The 25,242-nt window shown below is 45.0% G+C and overlaps 2 long non-coding RNA genes across 2 annotated transcripts; one reads left to right on the top strand and one right to left on the bottom strand.

The window, feature by feature from the left end:
- The first annotated feature begins 1,598 nt into the window (after positions 1-1,598).
- On the top strand, positions 1,599-13,458 carry LOC142776062 (uncharacterized). The gene is made up of 3 exons (XR_012887274.1): positions 1,599-1,773; positions 4,478-4,733; positions 7,306-13,458. It is a non-coding gene; the product is annotated as an uncharacterized LOC142776062 (long non-coding RNA).
- Positions 13,459-21,662: 8,204 nt separating this feature from the next.
- On the bottom strand, positions 21,663-24,714 carry LOC119161594 (uncharacterized). Its single transcript, XR_005108481.2, has 2 exons — positions 24,668-24,714; positions 21,663-24,606 (listed from the first exon to the last, which is right to left on the bottom strand). It is a non-coding gene; the product is annotated as an uncharacterized LOC119161594 (long non-coding RNA).
- Between the last annotated feature and the right edge of the window lie 528 nt (positions 24,715-25,242).

The following is a 25,242-nucleotide window of genomic DNA, read 5'->3' as shown; positions in this document are numbered from 1 at the left end:
AACACAGCCGCAACTTCAAAAAAGAATATGCAATTTCCATATTACAGGTATTTCACAAATATGCTTGTGAAACGGTTGGTCTCACGAGCAGGTGGCGGATGCGTGCCCGATGCGGCGGCAGCGGGAACTCTGCAGGGGCCAGAGCTGGCGAGGACGTAAGGCAAGGGCTAACTTGGGGAGGGTGCTTCTTGCAGGGCAGGCGCAGGCTTTGAGACAGGAAATAAGATGATGTTGTGTCCCTTGCAGGAAGTCAAGGCCGAAACATGAAAGGAGGAAATTCCGTTTCCCTTTCCACACGCTCGGAGGCAGGTAGATGATGGCGGTGTCATGGCTGCCGATCTCCTTCGATGTGGTTTGTTTTTAGAGCGTGCAGGCTTCCCTGCACAGTAAACCGATTCTGACCCTTAAGGGTGCAAAAAGGGTGCCGACACCCTAAGCACACCCTTTGAGCACCCTATTCGCGTCTCAGCACCCTACAAGCGGAACCTAAAGGGTGAACACATTAAAAGGGTGGAAACTAGGGTGCAAAAAGGGTGCAACAACTAATGGGTGCTGATGAGCACCTATTAGGGTGCACAGTCGCCGACAAAGCTTTGTGAGTAACGTGGTCATAGAGCATAACCAACAGCTTTTAGATGTCTAGTGGTTAGACACCATGGTCTCATTAATAGCCCCACCGCAGTAACTGATATCTGAATAGCGATAGTGCCCGGCTGAACGTAAGTTCTGCACTGGTTCTTGCATTCTTGCTGCCTCTTTCTCGTCGCCTCACGGCCGGCGCTGACCAAGCCATGCGCTACAAGCTCCTTAGCCAATGGCGGAGTACGCAGCTTGTAGAGCTACAACAGGATTGTGACTTACACATAGCCTCGTTTGCGCCTAACACTGAAAACAAAGCTTCGTCCATGACAGTATATATAAATCATACATTTGTTGATGCAAAGAAATACAAACCAACAAGACCGTGGTAGATAAAACAGTTTTTGTGTCGTACAAATATTTGTTAACCTTACAATGTATCTGTTGACACGTGTTACCAATTTTTATGGCGGGCTATGGACTTTGACGTTCTAATATTATAACACAAAAGAAACGTTTTCTTGATTTTGTTCATAGAAATATTCTTCTAAGCAAGTTAAAATGAGCCTTGACTAAAACATTTTCCTAAAGAAAATTCACTAAAGACCGCTAAAATATTGTTTGCCAACTAATACGCTTATTTTGATGTGACAAATTTTGCTTGCTGCCTGTACTTTGTACTAATATACAACCGCTTTGACACTGTTTTTAACAGCCAGCTTAAGCACTCAACCAATGTACAGATGTTAACAAGGTATCGGTATAAGAAATACACAAGCAAGCAAACGTTTCAAATTTCGCGCGCTCTTTCACATTTCAAATTTCGCGCATTTACGCGTAATGTGATTTTGTCATTTTCAAAGGTAAAAAAATATTCTATGCAATACGCACTAGCGTATCTTCTACCTTCACTATTTTTTACTTAAAATTTAAGCAGAAATAATCTATTTACTCATCATATAAAAAGTTATGTGCGCAAATGCGGATCGGTGGCGTCAGCAGGACAAAAATGGCGGTATCTTCCTGGAGGCCGCAACGGCCGTGTGCCGAGCGTTTAAAGTCGATTTTTTAAGTTGTTCAAAGTGTGCTTGTGCTGTCTTTCGTGTTCTGTCGGTGCTGCTTGTTACGAAGATGCACTATACTCAAGAGAGGACCGGCTGCTTTGTACCGTCGAGCGCTCGCCAAACTAAAAAGGTAGGTGGATGTTTCTGCTGTCGACGCTTTGTTTTTTGCTTCTCCGGCCAGGCCGCGGCGTGCCCGATCCAGGCTGTTATGCTCCTCCCGCGGTTAAAACCGAAAGCGCTATAGTATAATAACGTTGTGAACTAAGGTTTTTCTAGCTGGTAGACGATAAGTGAGTTTTTATTAACGTAGCGAGCCTGCTGGCGTGTCTGATTTCATTAGGCTCAAGTCTAAGCTCAGGGACGTTACGCGCGGATGAATTTTTTCTGTGAGGAAGGAGGTTAAAGCAATGTGCGCTGTGATGCTGTAAGTCGGCGGGCGATGCTCTTCACGCTTATTTTTGCGATGCCGTCGGACGCCGTTCGGGGACGGCGCATGGAAGCCGTAAGCGTCGTCTGTGTGTCGCGTGTGTTGGAGTATTCCGGTGATTCGCGTTGAATTAGATCTTTCCGTATTTAATTTAGAAGAATGGAGAAGAATAACGTGGTGTCCGCGTTGGTATTTACGCGGCCTTGTTCGTTTTCTGTGCCAAAGAAGTATATGAAGAAAGTTTTATATGTTACTCGTCCTCTTTTCAACAGCTACATGATCATTAAATGTGTGTGACTACTATGAGGTAGATGTGTTTTCCCTTGTGACCAAATGTGTTTGCATCCACGGAGCACGTATAACATTAAATTACCATGATATTCAGCTTAATTAAGTGTGCGTAAACTTGACACAGCGTGCTGTAGGTGCGGTTCTCAAAGCGTGCAAATACGCCTGGGTCAATACATTTTCTCTATGAGTGGCGGAATATACGTACCTTAGCTGTGCAAGCGCTAGGTTGAGCAGTAGTTCACTCGTTCGAGTGCAATTTTGGTGGTACTGCTTGTTCCCCCTTGCTCACATATCATTGCATTCTTCTGGTTTGTAAAAGAAGTGTGGGCCTTGCAGCCCGCTTTAGAGTTAAAACTTTGCCGAATACCTATATGTCTACAAACATTCTAAAACTAAGTTATACCAAAACTTCCGATGACACTTTCGAATACAAGTGTAATGCTTTATCTGATATCATAAATTCTTTATGACCTCGCTGCAGATTTACAAGCGACCTGTGATATGTGCAGTGTATGAATGCCTAATTTATTGCTCAAAACACAATAAGGTTATACACCACAGTATGCGTGCATATGTTGCTGCTGACATGCAAACTTAGACATTGTATTTATCTAAGAATGAACAAATCTAAACTGCCGTTTTTTGAAGATGTACGCATCAGACCAATTGAATAATATCAAAAATAATGTTCACCAAGTGATTGTTGTTTACTGCCTTGCACCAACGTCACTAAAACCGCCTTGTTGGTACTTAGACCACATGGTAGGATGCAAGATTCATGACGTCATATTGAATTTTAATGTCACATGATATGCAAGGTAAATTGTTATTAGCATACAGAGGCCAATAACGTTATTGTCTCATCGTTATCATAATGAATCAGGTTAGGCAATATGTGATTCTGCTGCCTTTACGTCATGTTGGGAAACCATTACGTTATGTAGCTATCTGCAGTGTCCGAGATCCTGGTTGCCGGTCAATATTGCAGAAGATTGCCTGCTTCATTGTGATGGCATGGGGTTCAAGATTGATGTTTTGTCTTAGCGTTTCCACTTTTACTCCCCTATGGTCATTAGACAGCTTGTGCTGTTTGATTAGAAGGGAGGAGTAGTGCCTTTTTAGCCAACCAGAACAATTTAGATCAATGATCACTATGAAGCAGCACACAATATTCATTTAGTGAGCTCAATTTCAGGCAAATTATAAACGTCCGAATGTTAGCCGTTTGAACGAAGCTTTATTCATTGAACTCATGAGAATAAATGGTAGAGGAGGAAAGGCAGGGAGGTTAGCCAGACCAGCAAAGACGGTCTATCATCCTACACGGGGGAACAGAGAGATTGAAGTCCTGTCGGAGTGGTCTGGTCGCTGAGGTACTCGGTTTCTAACCCGAACGTCGCAGGATGATATTCCGGCCTTGCTGGCTGCTTTTTCGATAAAGGTGAAAATGCTGTAGGCCTGTGTTCTCGGATTTGTGTGCACGTTAAAGAACCCCAGGTGGTCGAAATTTCTGGAGCCCTCCACTACCTTGGTTAAAAATTCATGTGTCAGTATTGCTTTAATTTTATGCTTTATCTGCAGTGGATGCATATGCGCATATGGACATGTATATGTAGTGGTATTGCAATTTTACGGAATAAAATATTCATATGGTGCATATTGCATGGCATTTACTTAAGAAACACATCACATGGGTATCATAACTACAGAAATGCAAATGTGCCTCTATGGATGCACTCGTGCATATATTTGGTCAGCTTCAAGAAAAGAATTTATCAATTGCAGGCAACAGCATTACTCACGCATGCTTATCTCTTAATTACGTGCAGTCGATACAGCTAAAAGGGGTCTTCATCTAAAAGTTCTGACTTCATCTTCGCGCATGAGTGAGCTATAAAGGTGAATGAAAATTCACATGTATGACATCGACATGAAAAGCTCTGCAGCAGCATGTTTTTCGTTGTATTTATACTGCAGCATGCCCTTTTTGTATTTCTCAGTTGCGTGCCACTAAATATATGTTGGCCATGCGTTTCTAGCCATTCACTGCAATTCGGCAAGCAGCGCATGCAGTCTAGACAAACCTCACTAAAATAATTTTTTTGCACTGGTGCAGAAATTCTTCGGCACGGTCTGTCATTTCATTTGAGTGAGGCTGCTCAAGGAAATTTCCTGACAAGGTCAAGGAGCCCAAGCACCAGCGAACTCTGAACCATTGTTTCAAGCATCAGCTCTGTTCAACCTGCTTATGCACTGTGCCTCACCAAGCTACTGGACGCTGCCTACTTATATGAAGTGCTCTTCATATTCTCCTCAGTTTGGCAGCAGTGTGAGTGGTCTTCACAGTGCTTGCCAAAATAATTTTTGCACAGGTGAGACACTTATTTCCTGCTTTAATTGTGTTAGTATTACTGCATGCACTCCTGCCAAGCAAGAGTACCAATGTTTCCTGTGAATTGTTTGTCATGGTAAACAGAGGATTTCAAGCACAAAATTCATACTGAACTTTGGTCCTTCAAGAAGTGTGGAATGAAGGTGGTGACAGTGTCAACGCGCTCTCTTTAGAAATAAAGGCTTTGCATGAAAAGCCTGTCGCACCTTGAAACAGGCACAAAAACTTCCAGGTGAAAATAAGCAACTTCAGATGAAAATTGAAGAATTTACACTGTATTCAAGGTTGAACTATCCGACATCAAAGGCGTCCCAGATGAGGGTTTTCTTTTGACGCTGTCCGAAATTTTTGGGCGATGATGAAAAAACCATTACTCGTGATGATATTGACACTGCAGACAGAGTAGGAACAAACAAGCCTAGTTTGAAAAAAAATAATAGTGCATTATGAACGATGTTACAAATGAAATGTTCTGGATAAGACAAAAAACTTACGTCTGTCTACAGTGGCCTTTCCTTTTAGATCAAGTAGTCCTATTTATGTCAACGAACACTTGACAAGACAAGGTAAGCAGTTAGTGAGAGCACGAATGCAAAAAAAAACAAGTTGGATGGAGGTACATTTGAATGCAAAGCACGAAATTTATAGCAAAAAAAATTGGAAACATTAGCAATTTTAAAGACTGCCTTCTTAAAAGATCTGGCAAAATGCTGTGTTGATGCCTTCAGAGCCACACTTTTCTTGAGCTTGCAATGTCAGTAAACTATGACTGACATGGCAGAATTTTGATACCTAGATAGTGAAAAATTGATACCTAGATAGTGAAAAAGGCCACCAGCTACCTTCAATGCCTTTACCTTAAATGCTCTTAGCATTATAAATAAGACTAGTAGCCTGTGTCTCTATTTCGATGACATGACGGTAAAATTTGATGCCATTCTTTTGACATAATCCTTGTATTTTTTGTGCGATATAGCCCACCAAAAATACCAGGGTACAATTATCATGGCATTGTGTAGTTCATGAAATGGGGAAATGGAATAGCGCTGTACATATAACGTTAATTTTTGGCCGATGTCAATAGACTTCCGTGTGTTAAGCACTGTGTTGAGTGTCTAGTAGTCAACTTGGGGGTTTCGTTTTGCAGCAATTAGCGTGCCTCCATTAGGTCATAAGTAGCAATTTTGAGTTTCTGGAAACTAGGTAACTTGATTTTTCGGTCACAGATGCACAGTCGATTTTTCGCTCACAACTAACGGGGCAGACGCCGGCGGCGGGTTTTCTGCGACACGAGCTCTTCAACGCTATCATGTTAAAAAGCTGACATAGGCAGCATTGACCAAATGAATGCAAAGAATAAAGTCAAGTGTCCTAGCAGGAATCCAAACCTAGTATTCTGCTTGGTAATTAAGTATTCTACCATATAGCCATGCCCGGCCTCGGTTATACTTTCCAAATAGTCTCAAATGTTTGTGTAACATCAACTACCGTTGCAGTACTGGCTATCAAGTTTTATAACTATTACATGTGCACTCCTATGATGCAGCCGTGAGGTCGAGTCAAAGTCAATTGTAGTCGGGCACCATCCTGTGAAGTATTTGTGTAGCAGTGTTGAGGGCTACCATCGGCGCGAGTGCCAGCGCAAACACCAGTGCTTCATACCAGCCTACCACTTCTAGTGTGGCTAATATCCATATTTCTGTTGGCATCGTTACGAAACAGCAAATAACTGCTAATGTTGTCAAAGGTGTGACATCTCCCCATAACAAATGAAACATATGCCGCTGTTTAACGTATGTGTGTGCGAGACTTTGTACTTATATTGAGCTCCACTTCATAAGAACGCTCAATAAAAAAATTAAAATACATGTTATGCATGTTTTGCATAACATCGATTACCAAAGTATGTGGGGTCTGCCAAATTTTTAGCATCAATTTTGTAACCTAAATGCTATCATAAACAATTATTTATTGAACATGAACAGCTGGACTGCAACATAATAAGTTTTAGGTATTAGGAAAACTGAATATGTTCATGACTACAGCATACCTAACAGGCAAATACTAGTACTACATACATGACACACTATTGTAGAGCTAGACTAGAATATTGCTTATTGGCACTTTACGATTCTTTAAAAACCCTAATTAACTTCAGTGCCTTCTTCGATTTGTTCAAATCGGATGTGCGCAATCACTTGATGAATAGCTTTTTTACTCAAACCTAACTCATGTTTCACGTGTGCATCATGCTGAATCATTGCTCAGATGTTTCTTGTGTATAAATTTCCTTTCTACTATGCTGTTTGTTTTTTATGTGAAATCTGTTGTACGTGCTACCCTCTGTAGGCCCATAGGTACTGTCAAGTAGTTTACACAGTTTTTTGCCTGGGGGACCTCCAACAAGCATGTTTTCCGTTGAAAACAAAGCGAATTTTGATGCTGACTTCTACTCACATCGAACTAAGAACACTCCAGCATGACAACGCATATTGTATCTTGGACAGTCTGTCTTGTGAAACTCTTAGTGATTACTTCTGTCTTTATTTTAGGCTTCCGGGTGCGGATGTGCTGTAGAGAAGGAGCACCCTGACCACACTTTTGTAAAAGGAACCAAAGTCGCCTGGGCAGCTGAAGATGGATTGTGCAAGTGTTTGAATGATCACATTATATTAATCCAACACCACTTGCATTACTTTGCCAATATTTGTGATTTTGTAACACACAAGTTTAGAAACACACACACATATATAAAAGGAGAGCTGTAAATAGGCCTTGAGCAAGTTTGTAGTCAAGGCTTTTAGCATGATGACCAAAGCATGTTATATAAGCCCACATGTTTTACCACACACCTACTCTCCTATCTATTTTCTTTTTCAATTTTGTGGGCACCGGCAACACCCTCAATAAGCGCCTTTGGACTGCTGGTGCCTCTAACTTATATTTTGTTGTTCTAAATAATTTATTTGTTACATACTATGCAAGGAGGGAAGTCAGAATGCTAAAAGTTAAAAAAGAAGTCTCGTCACAAAAAAGATGTCTACTCGTAAGAAAAAAGATTTGAAAAAACAGAAGATTGATCTCACTCACAAAGATCTCACCATTACAATCGATGCAGAAGGTCATAGCTCATGTTTACTATTGTCAATCTTTTTCGGTTGTATGCTATGTACAATAAAATAGTGACTATTGGCATCATGTTAATTTATTTGTCATAAATTTTTGTTGGGGCCTAATATCTTGCATTCTCACATGCATAAAAGCTCACGTCTGCTACACATAATTTAAAAGAGCGCAATGTGGTAAGGTTCTGTATTTAGTGCATATTATCTGTGTGTCTTTCAAAGTGAGTATATGGCATTTGAAATAATCACCAGTATTCGAAACATGTGAATTTTTAATTTGCAGGCATGCATGTTTGTATGATGACCAAGCATCCATAAATTGTGCATGCATGTGTGCAGCAAGGGGCCTTGAATAGATTACATTCATTCTGGACCAAAAATGCGTAGCACAGGCCATATACGCACTCTGGGATCAATTTCATGATTATTAAAACACACATATTTATTCAATATAGCTTGCTTTAAGGTATATATTTACATATTGTCTACTTCCACCTTGAACATTGCACCATGCATCCGGCACTCTGCCGAGCGCTTCTCGAGAGCACTTTGGTAACTAGTACACAAACGTACAGACAGCTGTAAGTGGGCCTCCACTTTGTTGACTGCTGGAGAACTTGGTTTCGCCAAATCACACTTCCTTTGTGGTGAAGCTAACTTTGCTCTTGCAACAGTACCAGCTTATCTAAAATTTGACACTGTTCTTTAGAAGTGCAGCTTGTTCTATCCAGAGCAGCCAAAAACGAAAACATGAACAGCACCTGGACAGGGTAAGGCACAATTGCAGCACTTCTCGATAACAGTGCCGGATTCTCTATTTGCCTACACATAGAGAAAGCAAAACACTGGAGCCAACTTACCAGTAGCTTCACTGCAGAGACACTGTGTTTTAAAAGACGATGATGCAAAAGCCCCACCTAGAGTTGTCGCTGTGTTTCAGTGCTAGTTTCATAAGCGCCTGCGGAAGGCACTCTGTGGAGGGCCGGCCGCGTGCATGGTGCACGTGTTCAGGGTGGAATGGACGACTTAGTACATGTGTTCAAGTACTAACAAACTGTATGTAGGCTGTCACTCAGCATGGTCTACAGAGTATACAGCAATCTGCATTTTTAGCCATCTCCAGCGTCAACCCTAGATTTGGCCCACTGGTACGTCGATGTGGAGCACCCTTCCAGCACCCATTTGAAAGGGTGTTATGACATCACAGCACCTTTTTTTAAAGGGTGCACTCATTACACCCTTCAAAATTTTTGCTCTGCACCCTTTCCTTAAGGGTGCTGAGCTCTGCACCCTTTCTCAGCACCCTTTTTTGAACACCCAATAGGGAGCAAAGGGTGTTCGTCTGGCGACAAGCTCATTTACACCCTTAAGGGTCAGAATTGGTTTAGTGTGTGGTTGCTGCTGCTGCGTGGGCACCGGTGTGGTTGCCGAAGTTACCATGACGGAGTCCTGTTTTTATTCTGTCTAGCGGCGGCGTTTCGGGGACCCCATCAGTAGCTCTTAAAAGGTTTGCGTGTAAAAGAGCGTTAGAGCGAATATGATGGAAATGGTAGTCGCTCTAAACACACACGTCCTTTTTGCTTGCAATCACGCGCACCTTTCGTGTGTTGACTCGGGTTGAAATGAGGAACCGAATGCAGATTGTATCATCGTTTTATTCACTTTATCATTCACTCTTTGTCTATGTCTTTATTAAAAAAGAAAAGAGCGCAATAGCGCTGCTGAACCTTGCCACGTAATTCGTTTAACGTTTTGTCACACGCACGTGGAAGCTTCACGCGTGCACATATAGGTACGTATTTAGCGCGCATGACATTTCAATAGGTGACTGGTAAAATGGGCAATTGCGGGAAACTACGGGATACGACGGCTTCCGGTTCGACGCACCACACGGGTTAGCAGCGGCACGCGCACATTTTTGTACTGCTCCGTCGAAAAAAGCACCTCGCCGTGCAATGTCAGTGATTTAGAAATTTTTTTTTCGCCAACCGTCACTGTGACGATGACAAGCTACGAAAGCCATGAACGGTTCCGGAAACTTTTTTGTCGCACGAAAACAATCTGCAACGCTTTTGTGCTGCTCGGGGAGGGGTGCTGTCAGTTTGGCTAGCAGATCAGTCGATACACAAAACAGTTTTCCTTGTTTGCCCCGCTGCGGTGGTCTAGTGGTTAAGGTACTCGGCTGCTAACCCACAGGTCGCGGGATCGAATCCCGGTTGCGGCGGCTGCATTTCCGATGGAGGCGGAAATGTTGAAGGCCCGTGTGCTGAGATTTGAGTGCATGTTAAAGAACCCCAGGTAGTCGAAATTTCCGGAGTCCTACACTACGGCGTCTCTAATAATCATATGATGGTTTTGGGAGGTTAAACCCCACATATCATCAGTTTTTCTTGTATGATATGGTACTGCGGATAAAAAGTCTCCATTTTAAAGATCTCAGGGAATGGGGATGAGTGTAGCAGTGCTACGATCGGCATGAAGCGCAACAATTATTGAGCGCGTTGAGATATTTTTTTGTAGCCTTCAGCGCATTATAAGATGCATTTTTTAGTCGTAGCCAGATGCTTACTTGAACGTTGATCTTGGTAAAGCTGCACGGCACGGTGGCACATAAACAATACAGTCAGACATAGACGGCACCGAATAATCAAAACCCTGCGCTTGCTTAACGCACTTCTTTCTTTATGGGCCGTCCTCCTGCACAGTTTGACCCAGATAAACGCAGATGGACTCGTCCAGCGCTACGTGTAAACTTACTCTTGAATGAAACTTTCTCGTTTTTTGTCATGTATATGGGTGCACTTGCCGGCGCTCATCTCGTATGGCATGTATATTTCGCCCGTGCATTCCCATAATATTCTTGCTAGGTGCCTGAGCGACAATTTATTTCTCAATATATTATTCGCAGCAAATTCATGCATAAGCGATTTTTTAGCGTGAAGTACACACGTACATGTGATGAAATACTTTTCGCACACTCTGGCTTCAACGTTCCGTACTCAAAAGCTACCTTTCGCTGTGGCTCTCTTCACAGCCATGGCCCACCCAATTTTTTTTCTTCGTTCCATAGAGTTTATACCTGCGTTTGCCTTTCACGCTCGAGTAGGAGCAACCAACGGCTGAACAACCGACCATGGTTTCTCAAGATGAATATAAACGGGCGGCCGAATGCCTGAATCTCGAATAATCTGAGGCTTGCGGTGAAGCGGTTCCCTGTCGTGTACTTTTCTCGAACCGGAAGCCGGTAGGAGACGGTGGATCCCACAATCCCTCGCTCTTTTACTGGTCACCTACTGTGAGATATTTCTACAGAACACCGAGTGCGCATGGTACCATTTTGCTGTATTATCGATCTATTTTATTGATTTTCTATTTCTTTTTGTAGGAGGGAGTGGGCATACGTGCAATTTTTTATATTTTCCATGCCATCCGTTCATCTTTTCATCACGCGCACGTTAAGTTACACTCTAAATCAAACCCTGGCTAGACTACACGCCCGCAGGCAGAAAAACGAGTCAAATTATCACCGCATCTAGGCGGCTTCGTAGCCGTGATGCAGAGAAACCGGCCCGATTTAAGTGGCCTTCAAAATATCTGCGACGAAGATCAGCCGAGATTTTTGGTCAAATTTTTCCTGGCAAGATATGGCCTGTGGTTAGGCCTGACTTTCCATAGGCGGCCCGGCTCTGGTGCGGTGGCGGATAAAAAGTACTAATCTACGCTTATCAGAGTGATTTCATGCCGAGAATGTGGGAGATATTACGACTACAGGTATTTAGAATACCAGTAGTGTCATAATTACCTATATATGCGAGATAAACATGCAAAGCACAGCCATGGAATCGAACTCGGGACCGCATGCACGTGAAGCAGATGTCTTACCCATTGCGCCACAACGCCACCGGGTTGCGGTGAGTCTTTTTGTGGGTATATATCTACCAAGTTGGTTTTTGCAAACCGTCTTCGGAACCTTGAACTGTTTTTGTGCCATGTACATGCATTTGATCAGCGAATAGTATTTAGGGCTTCATAAATTCGAGACTACCACGGTGAGCGCTTTCGCCTCCGACTTCGGTTTATAGTGCGCCATTCCGCAAGAACGATTAACATGCATTTGTGCGTCGTTTTAGTGCATCTCCGTGAACTGCGGGTGTTACGCTCACCAAAATTCGCGGACGAGGCTATGTTCGGCTGTCGAAACCTGCGTAGGTTTCTCGCACGTGCGTGTGCTGTGAGAAATTCGGCTGATTTGTGTCGGGAGGTACACGAGTGTCAGTGACAGTAGCCTATTTTCAGCTGTTTGAAGACAATTCGCTTTCGCTCGTAAACATTGCATGGGTATTTTAGCGTGCCTACTCTAACATTTGCATTTCGTACGCGCGAACTGCCGTGACCTTCACGCTGGGGCAGCAGCACCTTTTTAGCATTTCAACAAGTACTTATTTCTGCAATTAAAATTTATGCACAATATTTCGCCATATAAAGTGCTTTTTACTTATTTTCATTCTTTAACTGATCCGATATATGGCGAGTGCCTTCTCCTAACTTTATTAAGTATCACATCCTTGTTCAAGTGAATGCCGAAACGCGCGCGAAGGTCAAGTATGACGTACACAAAGTAGCGACGGACAGTTCAGTCTTCCTCCAAATAAATAATGCCTCTGCACATCTCTTACGCGAACGTCGGCATGCAGTTGGGGTCAAGAAATGGTGCAGAACGAACCTCAAAATATTTATTCTTACTGCTAACAGTTGCTCTTTAAATAATGGGGATTTTTATAGCTGGTACATTACCTCCACAGCAGTACACTGGTCGTCTTGGTTATGATTCACCGTTACAAAATTATGCTGGAATATGAGAACTGTACTTAATATTCAAAAGAGTGAGCAAATGTCGGTGACATACGCTATTCTGCTCATTTCGATTGATTGATTGATATGTGGGGTTTAGCGTCCAAGTACCACCATATCATAATTAGAGACGCCTTAGTGAAGGGCTCCGAAAATATCGACCCCCTTGGTTTCTTTAACATGCACCCAAATCTGAGCACACGGGCCTACAACATTTTCGCCTTCATGGGAAATGCATCCGCCGCAGCCGGGATTGGAACCCGTGACCGGGTAAGCAGCCGAGTACCTTAGCCACTAGACCACCGCAGCGGGGCTCTCCGGCTGACTTCTGCACCTGACTTCTGTACTTGATGTTCATCATCAAGTTACGCAACCACCAATCAAAGATCGACCAATGAATTTTCAATTTTGATCTTTTTCTGTCTCGCGGCCTTCGGTTTGTTTCTTTTTTACCGTGCTTTCCTAAAATCATCAGTTCAACTTGTTTGGTAGAACATGAGCATGAACACACATAGGCCAGTGTTTCAGAAAGTTGTCGCACATTCACTATTACTCTTTTATTTAGTGCATGACGCAGTGTCATACCTCGAGAAGTGATGAACAGAAAGTTGTTTGTACTCTTTTATTGAAGTCAAAAGAGTAACAATGGTACTGCAGATCGCAGTGCATGCCCAAATGCAGAAAGATGCATCATATTTTGAATAAAGTGTGCCATACAGCACTGGAAAATGTTTCTGTCTCAGACCATCTTTTAGAAAAACGACCATCACAAAGGAGTGGGATGAAAGGGCGACGCACAAATGCCACGGCATGCAGGCGACGATGAACGTCCCACCAACGCTGGGCGCCCAGCTAGGGTGAGGGGAAAGAGGCTGGGCGATTCGCTTTTTTATTGCGCGCTCACGCTTGTGGCTGAGCGTTCTCCGTAAGTTGATGCCGGCTGCTGACGCTAGGCTGGCGCGACGGAGACGGCGGCTCTGCACCTTTTTTACTTTCATGCGCCTGCTCTTACCGTCAGTATGCGTGACACTCGTGCCGGGTGGATGTCACGGCTATTTTTTTTTCTGCTGGGCTCCCTATAGACAGGATTTTAGTCAGTACGCAGGAGCGCACCGCCTGTGTGCAGTTCATTATCCAGCACCTGAATTAGAGATTATGGTCATTGTTACAAAACAAGAAGAATACTTCTAGACCGGCCAGGTTTTCTACGAAACCTTGTCGCCTTTCTCGTTGGCATATGTGGTGGGTTGATTTTGTCGGCTGAACTTGAAGCACGTTTATTGTGTGAGCGGCAGAAATGGTGAGAGACAGCGAATGCATAGTGCCAAGTGTGTTTGTGACACACATATTTCCAATTAGTCGCCTGCATTAGGCTGACCAACCACTCGTCGATATAGGTTCGCTCGCCTGGTTCGTGCAAGGGAACGAGGTTCAACACCCTCTCATCCTGCAAAACGGCTCTGTAATAAAGAGAAGCGGGTGAAGTGGGCACCAATCGCGACTCTGTCATTTGGGCGTAAAAAATGCTGACATTCAGGGTGGGATTAGGCTTTTGTATTTTAAGGGCACTCGCACTGTAGATAACAACGGATATTTCACGAGTGAGCGAGCGAGCGGTAACTCGTCGACGAATCGTTCGGAAGTATCCGTTTCTATCTTCCATGATGTTGAAAATCGTCTGTTAGGTTTGATTGATTTGTGGAGTTTAACGTCCCAAAACCACTGTTAGGTTTTCCGAATGCCTCTCTCGGCCTCGGCCTAATGTCCATGACATCCTTGGGCTTCTGGTAGACAACACCTCCGCTCGACACCATGTCACGCAACCGGTGATTAAGGTCTGGCGTCCAGCCCAGCCGTAACATAAGGGGAAAAGTACAATGCGCGCCGTGAATCAAAAGCTTGATACGCGCGCTCGCGTCTGCAAATGTGTCACACATGACAGTTCGATATTGCGATATCTCTGCTCAACAGAGTTTACTTCCGGTTAGTAGAATAGCATTCAGAATAATGATTGTTGAAGTTTAACGTCCATAAAATAATGAGAGATGCCGTTAAGAAAAACTTCGGAAATTTCAAATATTTGGGGTTATTAGTGTGCCCCTTATCTAAGCAAACGGGCCTGAAGCAATTTCATCTCGCTCTATATTCTCGCTTGAAATAAACCTCACCACTTGTGGTACGTACAGCAGCCGAGTGCCTTGAACACTAGACCATTGTGGCGGGTTATAATAGCATTTAACGGAAATCATGTTATTCCTCATATACATTGGTCACAAGTGTGCCACTTTGTTATAAAATATCACGCAACAGATGTTTGACCCGTTAAAGAAAGTTACTTACGCGGTCGACAGTGGGCGCCAGCCCGTTAGCATGCCGACATTCATACGTAAATGTTATGATCATTCGTGCTTTTGCGCCCAAACGAAGAAACACAGTATGTGTTCTGTCGGAGAAGAGTGAACGATAGTGACGCACCAACGTAGTTTGCAGCAAACAGAATTTAACGCGCTGCAAAAGCTTTCGATTATGATTCGGCGAGATGGATAATTAGTTGCATAGACGAGTATATTAGTTGTGTAGAACGGCTGATTGTATACTATCGCCAATAGTATGCAGAATGCGCCGATTCTTGTCCGATCTTTCTAATAAAGCACTCAGTCAGTACTAAAAGGGAGATACCACCTCAAAATTGCTGATGACATAATCTTTTTGCTTTTTACGTCTTTTGCCTGGGGAAATGAAATAAAAGAAGAAAAAGATGGCCGTCGTTTACTCTTGCGACATAATTGGTTCTACATTTTGTCTCGTGCACATCAACGTATAGCAAACCAAAATCTTCATGCGTGCGCACACGGCTTCAATTGTGGCACCAAGTGCGCACGCTAACATCTTTTCTTTTTGCCCCCACTCTATGTATTCTTTTTCTTTGTTTTAGTGAAAAAGTGGAGAGAAGAGAAAGTAGGGTAATTTACCCTTTCCGCATCATTGATTACTCGTTTCATCATGTGAACATTTGCGTAGAGAAATGAAAGAAAGAAAATGCGTGTGGTGAATCGAAACTCTGTGCATGCGCACTTGTGCATGAATTTGCCGTATTCAAAGTTCAATCCGCTATGTCACTGCTCGAGAAATTTACCTGACGGTTAGTAGAATGGCATTAGGATTATTAAATTTTGGGTCTGACAACCATATGAATATATTAGATGCCGTAGAGAAGGGCTTCGGAAATTTTGACATTTTGGGGGTAATTAACGTGCGCCTAGTTCTAAATTAGAAACATTGGTGTGAACCATTTTGGCCTCTATCTAATATGCGGTTGCGATTCGACCACTCGCCGTTTGCCTCAGCAGGCCAGTGCCACGTGACCACCGTAGCGGGTCACAATACAATTTTTGGGCCTACAGGTAAGCCCTGCTTTATAACTGTCAATTATGTGCCCTCAGTTATGAAAGCCTACAGTTAAGTTTTCCTTTTCGTTCGTTGATCTCTTTGATATGGATTGAAGTCCCGTCAAGGAGATGATCGGCGTCGATGAAGCAGGAGGCAGGTTAGAGGTAATGAAAACTTGAAGGTATATAACAGCGAAATATTTACAGTCATATGTACAACTTGCCGAAGCACACTCATGATAACACAGACATCAACAGCATCTTACTCTTCTACTTAACTTTTCTTAAGTTAGAGTCTAGAACACTGTTACTACATACAACGTACTTAGTCTCACTGTTCGACCACCAAGTGGTTACGGCCCAGACAAAAGTTGCATCGTACGGAGTCGTACTGATCTATCAGTTAAGCGATTGCAGCCTCGACTGAAGAGAAACGGATTCCCTCCAGTCTTAAGCATCTTGCGGTAAAAAAAGAAAAAGAGGAGGGGGCCACTGCTGGTCCGCCTCATCATTCTCTCATCCAATCTGTTTCCACTCAGATTAAGTCACTCCCTACTGGGCTGACCTTACTCTCGACAGCAGCGCTTCTACAGTTTAAACAGGCGTTTTGGTACCCTTTCCCATCTTTCTCTCTCTCTCTCTCCACCTCCCGCGCGCTCAGGAATTCTAACGCTCGAGAGATATCGGCATTGTAGACCCGGTACATTCATGCCCTTTCCCGCACCCAGCGAGCCGAGACGAACCTCCAAAGTCGGTAAATGAATGATTGCGTGCGGAACGTCATTGCCCCCGCAGGTAGCAAGCGGCCTTTGACTTTCTCCGCTTTCCTTTTGCTCGGGTCGTGCATCGCTGCGAATTTGAGCCGATCGCCAGGGCAGAGCGTGTCGCCTACTCCCTCTGAGCTCGCGCCCGGCAGCGGAGGCAGGACGGGGTCGCTTAATCCCATTGTGCGTTTGCCCCCGGCAGCGGCGACTTGTCTCTAAACCACAAACATTCCAGGCCGGTTGGCAGAGCGGGTTCGTTTCACATTGTGTGTTCGCCCCCGGCAGCGGAGGAGACGGACGTAGTTTGCATTCCAGAGGATAAGTAATGTATAGTTACACGGGCATACCGAGAGAGAGTCGAGAAAGAAGCTTTGTATAACCTAGCTTCCCGCGCTGTCGTCCCATGCTCAAAGGATCAAAGGAGAGAGATCCGAGAAAGAAGCTTTGAATAACGTAGCTTCTGGTGCTGTCCCATCCGCACGATCAACTTATGAGCAGCAAAACATAACACATCCCCCCAAAAGAGTATACTGGGCTGTCTTACGCTCAGTGATACGAGAAAGCACTGCCGCGAATAAGTCACCGGATTTTCTAACCACACAACAGTTGTACACAAGCATCAAACACAATTGCAAGTCAACACTACAGGAGAATACACTAAACGAAAACAAATACATGCTAAACAATCAAGTACAGCGTTGCTGCTTCAAGCAGTGAGATCACTAGTGTCTGTTTCTTGAATTGTCAATCACACAGTCCACAATATACAGCAGCACGTGGGCAGGAACATTCACTCCCCCCCCCCCCCCCAGTTGGCATGGCACTGTTATTCTGATGGCTTCCATGAACTATTCTGAAGCCTAGATAACGCATCCGCATTACCGTTACATACTCCCTTCCGATGTTGTACCGACACATGATATCGCTGTAAAGCCAGCGCCCATCTTGTTAATTTCGCCCCGTGCGGAGTCGAAGTTGTAAGGTACGGCAGCGGATTGTGGTCGGAAACGACGTTTACTATGGCACCGAAAAGCCAGTAGTCAAACTATTATTCAGTCAAACTATTAGTCAGGCCCATATTATTGCGAACGCTTCCCTCTCAATTGTCGACCAACGCATCCGGGTCGGTGAGAAGCGGTGGCTTGCAAAGGCGATAGGCTTTTCTTCTCTCTCGGCTGAAATTTGTACCAAACATGCTCCCGCCGCCGTAGCTGATGCGTCTGTGAAAAGCCAGTAGGGCTGATATGGCTCAGGGGTGTTTAGCGCCACGGCCTCGCACAAAGATCGTTTGAGAGTCTCAAATGCCGGCTGAGCTTCCTCCGGCCAGGGTATCTTATTAGGTACCGCTTTCTTTGTTAACAGCGTGAGCGGGCTCGTCACCTCTGCATATCCTCGGACGTACTCTCGAGAGTAGCCGCAAAGTCCTAACAGGCTGCGTAGTTCCTTTTTGGTGCGCGGTGGTACCAAGTTCTTAACTGCTGCTATCTTTTCTGGGTCTAGTGCGTGTGTTCCTGAACCGACAATATGCCCCAGGTAATGTATGTGGGATTGCGCAATCTGACACTTCCCCGGGCTGGCTTTCAGTTCCGTCTTATCTAAGACCTTAAGAATAATGTCGAGATGCCTTAAGTGCTCCTCCCAAGTGCTAGAAAAAATAGCAATGTCATCTAGGTATGCCGTGGCATACACTTGATGTTGCGACAAGAGTTTGTTCACCATTCTTTGAAAGGTTGCCGCGGAATTTTTCAGCCCGAAAGGCATTACTTTCCATGAAACTGACCTTCATGCGTTACAAATGCGGTGAATTTCTGACTCTTTTCTTCCATCGGTACCTGCCAGTACCCGCGCCTAAGGTCCACTACCGTAATGAACTGCGCTCTGCCTACTCGGAAAATCAATTCCTGGGGATTTATCATCGGGAACGCATCCGCTATGGTGACGGCATTTTGCGCTTTGTAGTCCACACACATGCAGATAGTCCCATCTTTTTTTCCGACGCATACTACCGGGTGTGCAAACTCACTCTCCGTGGGGTAGATTAACTTCCAAGTCAAAAGTTCGTCAACTTGCCGGCTGACTTCTTTCTTTAATAGTTCCGGCACGCGATACGGAAACGCCTTTTTTGGCTGGTGACCCGGTTCTATTTCTATTTTATGTTCATCTACCTTTGCTATACCCGGAGTGCCATCAAAGAGTGTGCGATGTCTTTGGAACACCGCCTGTATTTCCGCCTGCGCATCAGCATCAAGGTGAGCAACCTTCTCGCTCGTTACCACTAGCTCTTCCCGCTTCGCAGTGGTTGGCTGTGGGGCATATTCCACCTCCCCAAAATCATGGTCCTCATCGAAGACGACTACAATATGACTGACTCTTGCATAGTAAGGTAGAATGTTGTTGGCGTGGACACTTTTCACCTTTGCCTCAAATGTTTCTACGCGGTAAGAATGTTTGCGCTCACGTCCAACCACTGTGAATGGGCCTAGCCATTTAGGTGTCATTTTACCACTCCGATCATTGTCGAAAACCACAACTTGGTCGCCAACGTTAAAAGCTTTGAGCCTGCTGCTTCGATTATAAGCACTGGCGTAACTCTCCTGATGAGTTGCACTAGTTAGCTCAGCTATATTAGCGGCCGTCTCGAGCTGCTGCTTAAGTTGTAAATACTTAGCGGGGTTTTCTCTCAATGTTGCGGGCACTGGCATTTCTCCCGTCCAAGTGTTCTGCAGTATTAGAAGCGGTCCCGTGGGATTCCTTCCACACAATAGACGGAGTAGAGCTACTCCGGTTACCTCATGGAGGACTTCCCGATAAGCCCATAAAACCATTGGGATCAATTTGTCCCAATTCTTGGAGTCTCTTTGATTGACATGATACAACATGTTTTTGAGTACTCGGTTCCACCTTTCTACAACTCCATTACTCTCTAGGTGTTCTGGGGTTGAAAATCTTGGCATGCAACCTATTTTCTCCAGCATCCTTTGCGTGAGCTGCGATTTGAAATTAGTGCCCTGATCGGAGCAGAACATCTCCGGAACGCTTGTGCGACTGAATATCTCAATCAGTGCATCACAAGTCGCCTTAGCTGTCAAAGAGCGCAGTGGGATCACGTCTGGCCTCCTCGTGCAAAGATCCACTAAGCACAGCGCGTACTTATGCCCTCTCGCGGACGGTGTGTCTAGGGGTCCGATCACATCTACATTGACAACTTGGAAAGGGTGCTCGGGTCTAGTGAGCGGAGTTATAGGCACTTTATCCCTGCGACGCTTGTCTGAACGAATTTGACATTCATGGCACGAACGACAATGCTCTAATATCTCCTTCACCATACCCGGCCAAAAAAAATTATACCTAATGCGAGCTCTTGTTTTCTTTGACCCTAAGTGCCCCTCGCATAGTGACTCGTGTGCTAAGTGTATCACCTCAGTGCGCTTATCTTTGGGGACAACTAGCTGACTCACTCGAGTGCCTGCTATTGAGTCGCAGTGGTATAATAGTCCGTCTGAAATGAACCTGCCGGATTTCCCACTACGCGCATCTTCCCAACATTTCTTTAGCGTAGTGTCGCCCAACTGCACATTGCGGAACTCTACTCTTTGGCCTAATGACGCCTCCCTTCCTTCATCAGTTTGCGCCTCTTCTCCAGAATCATCTTTCTCCTCCAAGGTAAGATTGCAGGCAACTACCTTTTGTTTCTCTACTGCTTGTTCCGCCTCGTGAGCAGGCTCGGCCGGCGCTCGACAGGATGCCAGAGGGCTGCTGGCCTTCAACAAATGTTTCCAATCGTCCTTGGACAACAAACGATCTGTGCCCTCGACAAGCTCATCAGTTGACGCGCAGAGTAGGTCGACGTTCTGAGGCTCCGTAACCTCTCGCGGGCTATTTAATTTGACCGGTAACGTAGCTAGCCTTGCCTCGATAGTTTTACCGAAAGCGGACACAAATCTTACCGTGCCAGACAGCTCTACAACACTTCGCGGAAGCAGACTCTCCCGGATGACGGTTATCTCACTCCCCGTATCCAAAATCGCATCTGCGGATATGCCTGCACATGATACAGGAATTAACTGCTGTTTATCTGTGCCTTCACCCTCGTGTTTCAGAGACTTCACCTTTGCGCTAAGTACTCCAGAAGGCATTTCAGTATCCGTCTCGTGGGATAACGTTACCTTTTGAACCTTCCGCTTTGGCTCGGTAGCCTTCTTGGTGTTGTTCTCCTTATTACTAGCCTTCGGGCACTCTTTAGCGAAATGGCCTGAGCCGTGACATAAGTGGCATTTCAGAGCCCCTTTCTCAACTCGTGTCGCCGGCTTCTGCCCCATTTCTACAGTTGGTTGCTTTGAAGCACGCCCTTTCCGTTTCTCTTGTTCGAAAGTTTGGAGCCCTTTCGCGATCTAAGTTGGCCTAAGCCATCCCTCGCCTTCCCTTAATCTCACATACTCAAAACCCTCCGTAGTAAGGCCCGATTTTATGCGGTCAGCAACCATGAGTTCTGCCATCACTTCTACCGTGTCGGCTTCTCTCACTTGGAGGTAGTATGAGAAATAAGTTTTCACGCGGGACGCGAACTGTGCCCACGTCTCTTTCTTACGCTTTACGGCTCTTTCGAACCTCAGCAGGTACTCTGGCGGAGAAAGCTTCAGTTCCGTCAGCACTGCTGCTTTAACTGACTCATAGTCTGCACTCTCTTCAGGGTTGAGGTTACGCAGTAGGTAACGGACTCGCTCAGTTAGCGCTGGCATAACCAAATGCACGCGGCTCTCGTGCGGTACCTGGTAAGTAGCAAAAAGTTTTTCTACTACCTCAAACCATAATGGGACATCCGCGTCACTCGGCAGGCGGAACCCTTTTAGCACTTTTGCACATTGCTCAACAGGATCGAAACCCCGGCGCCTCTGATCCCCCGTCTCCGACCCAGAGTTGGACAACGTGCCATTGAGACGTTCCGCGTTCATTCTAGCCTGCAATCAGAATCTGAAGATTGAGCTTTTGAATTTCAAGCTCGAGCGTTCTCGCTTCGCTTGATTTCATCGCTCTTGTATCCTCTTGTATCCGTTGTATCCTCTCTTGTATCTCTTGTATCCGTATCGGCATCGCTCTTGTATCCGTGGTAATTTCGTGCGCACCCTCAGTCGTTTTCCTATTTTTCACGTGTGATTAGTATGTACTAGCTTGCTGAACTGGTCTAGCTTTTAGAATGTGTAGATAGCAGCTCTTGCGACTGCTTTTGCTGGCGCACGGCCTGTTAAACCTCGCCTTTGGTGACGGTGAACGCGACATGCTAAGAAACAAGACGCGGTACTGTACGACTGGCAAAGCTATACTTCCAGAGCTGGTGTGTCACTGCAGAGACGATTGATGGCTCGGCAACGTGAGCTTTTTGAACTGCTTTGCACGTGAATACTTGACTCACAACTGCCCCTGCGAAGTGTTTTTTTGTGCATATTGTATTGTTGGACATTTAGCTAATCAAACAGTTTTGCTTCCTCAAGAACAGGGTTTCATTTGTTTTCTTTTTTCTCACGCATTGAATTAGCAAGCCTCATTAAAAATGCGCATTACCAACAAGTAAATAGTCGGCAAGTGAAAACATTACATTTCGCACCAATTAGGGCAAATGCGCTATGTCACATCTGCTTTTGGTGGCGACGTCATATTTTATTTTAGTTTTCTGGTAGTTTACGTAGACGGCAAACGTTGCAACGAGCCGCCGACTAATGGATCCATGAAGCTGTATGGAAGTTACGCTACTAGTTTACGTATACTACGGTTCTTGACTATTCTGCCGATGAGGTTCCCAGCGGACTCGAGCCTTTGATTGGCTGAAGAGTCATATATTGTTCATTTTATCAAGTAGTTTGTCTCCAAGTTGTACTGCCTATGTGAAATCATCTCATCGTTTCCAAAGGTAACTAGCTAAATTAAGAGATAGAGAAACAACCGCCACAACGTGCTCTAAATATGTTTCGCTCTACGAAAATATTACCAATGGGGTGTACTACATCGCAAAACTTGTCAGACCCGGTTCCTGACGACGCGAAAAATTGTCTTCCTTTGCTAAATACTTCACACACGAAGTGACCAACTCAGTTTTTCGATTTCGCGATTCGGCTTCTATATCGCACAGGTTGTACAATGCATCCCCCTGTCCATATTGATTTGTACACTCGCGGCAAGTATTCCGCCAAGTTATCTTCAAGAAAACTTTGGCGAGTATTCGGGCTACACAAATCCTAAGGGCAAAACAATTTAAACGCGTCAAGCCAGTTACCCGGCTGAGAAGTGAGCGGTTTCTCGTCCGCTTTCATGCAGTGACATAAACTACACTGATAGCCATGTTGAGCAGAGCTACAAGACTGATGTTTCACGAAACCCATGGTACTAAAACCTAATAGGAAAATGAAGCGAAAACAAAGGCGGCTACACGAGTGGTGGTTAAATGTTTCGCGACAGACAAGGCTGTAACTCACCGATCATGTTTGGTCATAAATAGAAAAATGTCAGCTTATCATTTCCCCGAGTCGAAGATTGCCCAATCAAGGTATAGGTTGGCACATGTCGACGTTTAAATTGTTACGCAACACAAACTACGCACAGCATGAAACAACAGCAAAAGCTGCACGTTTCGTGATGCGTGCCGTATAGTAATCGCACAGCCCCCACCCCCCACCACCAGTTTTCTTTATTTTTCTGTAATATTAAGAACAAGCAAATAAGCGCAGTGGCTCATCGTTGACCTCTCGCTGGTTGACATTGTCATAAAACAGAAAAAAATACCAGTAGTTCTACTTAACACATACTAAATTGTTAGAAAACGCCACTCATCTAAGTCGAGAGGCCGGCGAAGGCCGGTGGCATCGAGGGTGCCGGTGGCGTGGTCGTCAAACTTTTAGAGATGGCGGCAGCAGCCAGAAGATGCGATGAAGCACGTGGTGTCTTCGTCGTCGTCGAGTGCGTAGTGACGACGACCACAGCCGGTTGAGACGAGAACGAAGCCCTCGTCGTGTTCGTGGAGACGACGGCACACTCGATGTAGATCGCAGGACGGCTTCCGGGGCCACGCCACTGTTATCGACAAGGTGATTCCGGAAAGAGCGGAACATGATTTTCGCACGGCTACAGGGCTTGGCGGCAAGTCGCGGTGCTGTCAGATGAGACCATGAAGAACACAGCTTTGGGCTGGAGCTGCCGAGAAGTGACGCGTAGCTTGGTTGCGGATTGTTTTCCGCTACAATTTTGGCAGCGTGGATGTTGTGCTGCACACGGTCTCTGGCATGTATGACGCCGCAGCGCAGGCACGGTGGGTCTCGCGAGCAGGTCGCGCTTGCGTGCCCAATATGGTGGCATTGGGAACACTGCAGAGGCTGGGGCTGGCGAGGATGTAAGGCACGCGTAAACTGGGGTGGGGTGTTTTGCCTTTTGCTGTGCGGCCACAGGCGTTGAGAAAGAAACAAAGCTGGTTTGTCCCTTGCAAGAAGTCACAGCCAAAGCACGAAAGGAGGAAAGTCTGTTTTGCCTCGTCCCCTGGCTTGTAGGATGGTAGTTGATGACAGTGTCATGGTGGCCGGTCACCTTCTATCGGGTTTGTTTTTCAAGCGCGCAAGCTTTCTTGGTTCCTGCTGCTGCTTGGGCACCGGTGTGGATGCCGAGGTTACCTGGACGGAATCCTGTTGATATTCCGTCTTCCTGTGGCCTTTCGACGACGCCATATGTAGTCCTAAAAAAGGCTGCGTGCAAAAGGGCGTTGGAGCGAATACGACAGAAAGAATAGTCGCGCAAAATACAAACCTCCTTTTTCCTTGCAAGCGTACGGTCCCCTCGCTTGTAGACTCAGGTTTACAAAAGGAACCGAATGCGCATTGCATCATCTTTTTATCCATTTTCTCATTCTATTTTTGTCTATATTTTTAATAAAGAAGAAAGAGGGCGTGATAGCGTTGTTTAATCTTGCCACGTCATTCGTTTAACGTTGCATCACGCGCACGTGGAAGCTTCATGCGTGCACAGATGGGCATCTATTTAGCGCGAATGACAGTTGAATTGTGCGATATCTCTACTCAACAGGACATTCATTGCGCGTGGTATGAAATTTTCTATTTTATCGATCTCTTTTTATATATTTTCTTTTCCTTCTTGTGGAAGGGATAGGGCGTAAGGGGAGTTGTTTATCTTTTCAATGCCATCCATTCATCGTTTCATCACGCGCACAATTAGCATACCTTGAGGTGCGTGAGAGAAAACACTGAACGAATTGCATGGAAAAGATAAACAATTCCCTGACACCCTCTTCTTCTACAAAAAAGAAAAGAAGCTTGATAAAAAAGATCAATAAAATAGAAAAATATGGTACCATGCGCTGTCAG

This window comes from Rhipicephalus microplus, chromosome X, assembly GCF_043290135.1.
Source record: "Rhipicephalus microplus isolate Deutch F79 chromosome X, USDA_Rmic, whole genome shotgun sequence".
NCBI classification, from domain to species: domain Eukaryota; kingdom Metazoa; phylum Arthropoda; class Arachnida; order Ixodida; family Ixodidae; genus Rhipicephalus; species Rhipicephalus microplus.
The sequence above is the reverse complement of the archived record's forward strand: the minus strand, read 5'-3'. Positions and strand labels throughout refer to the sequence as shown.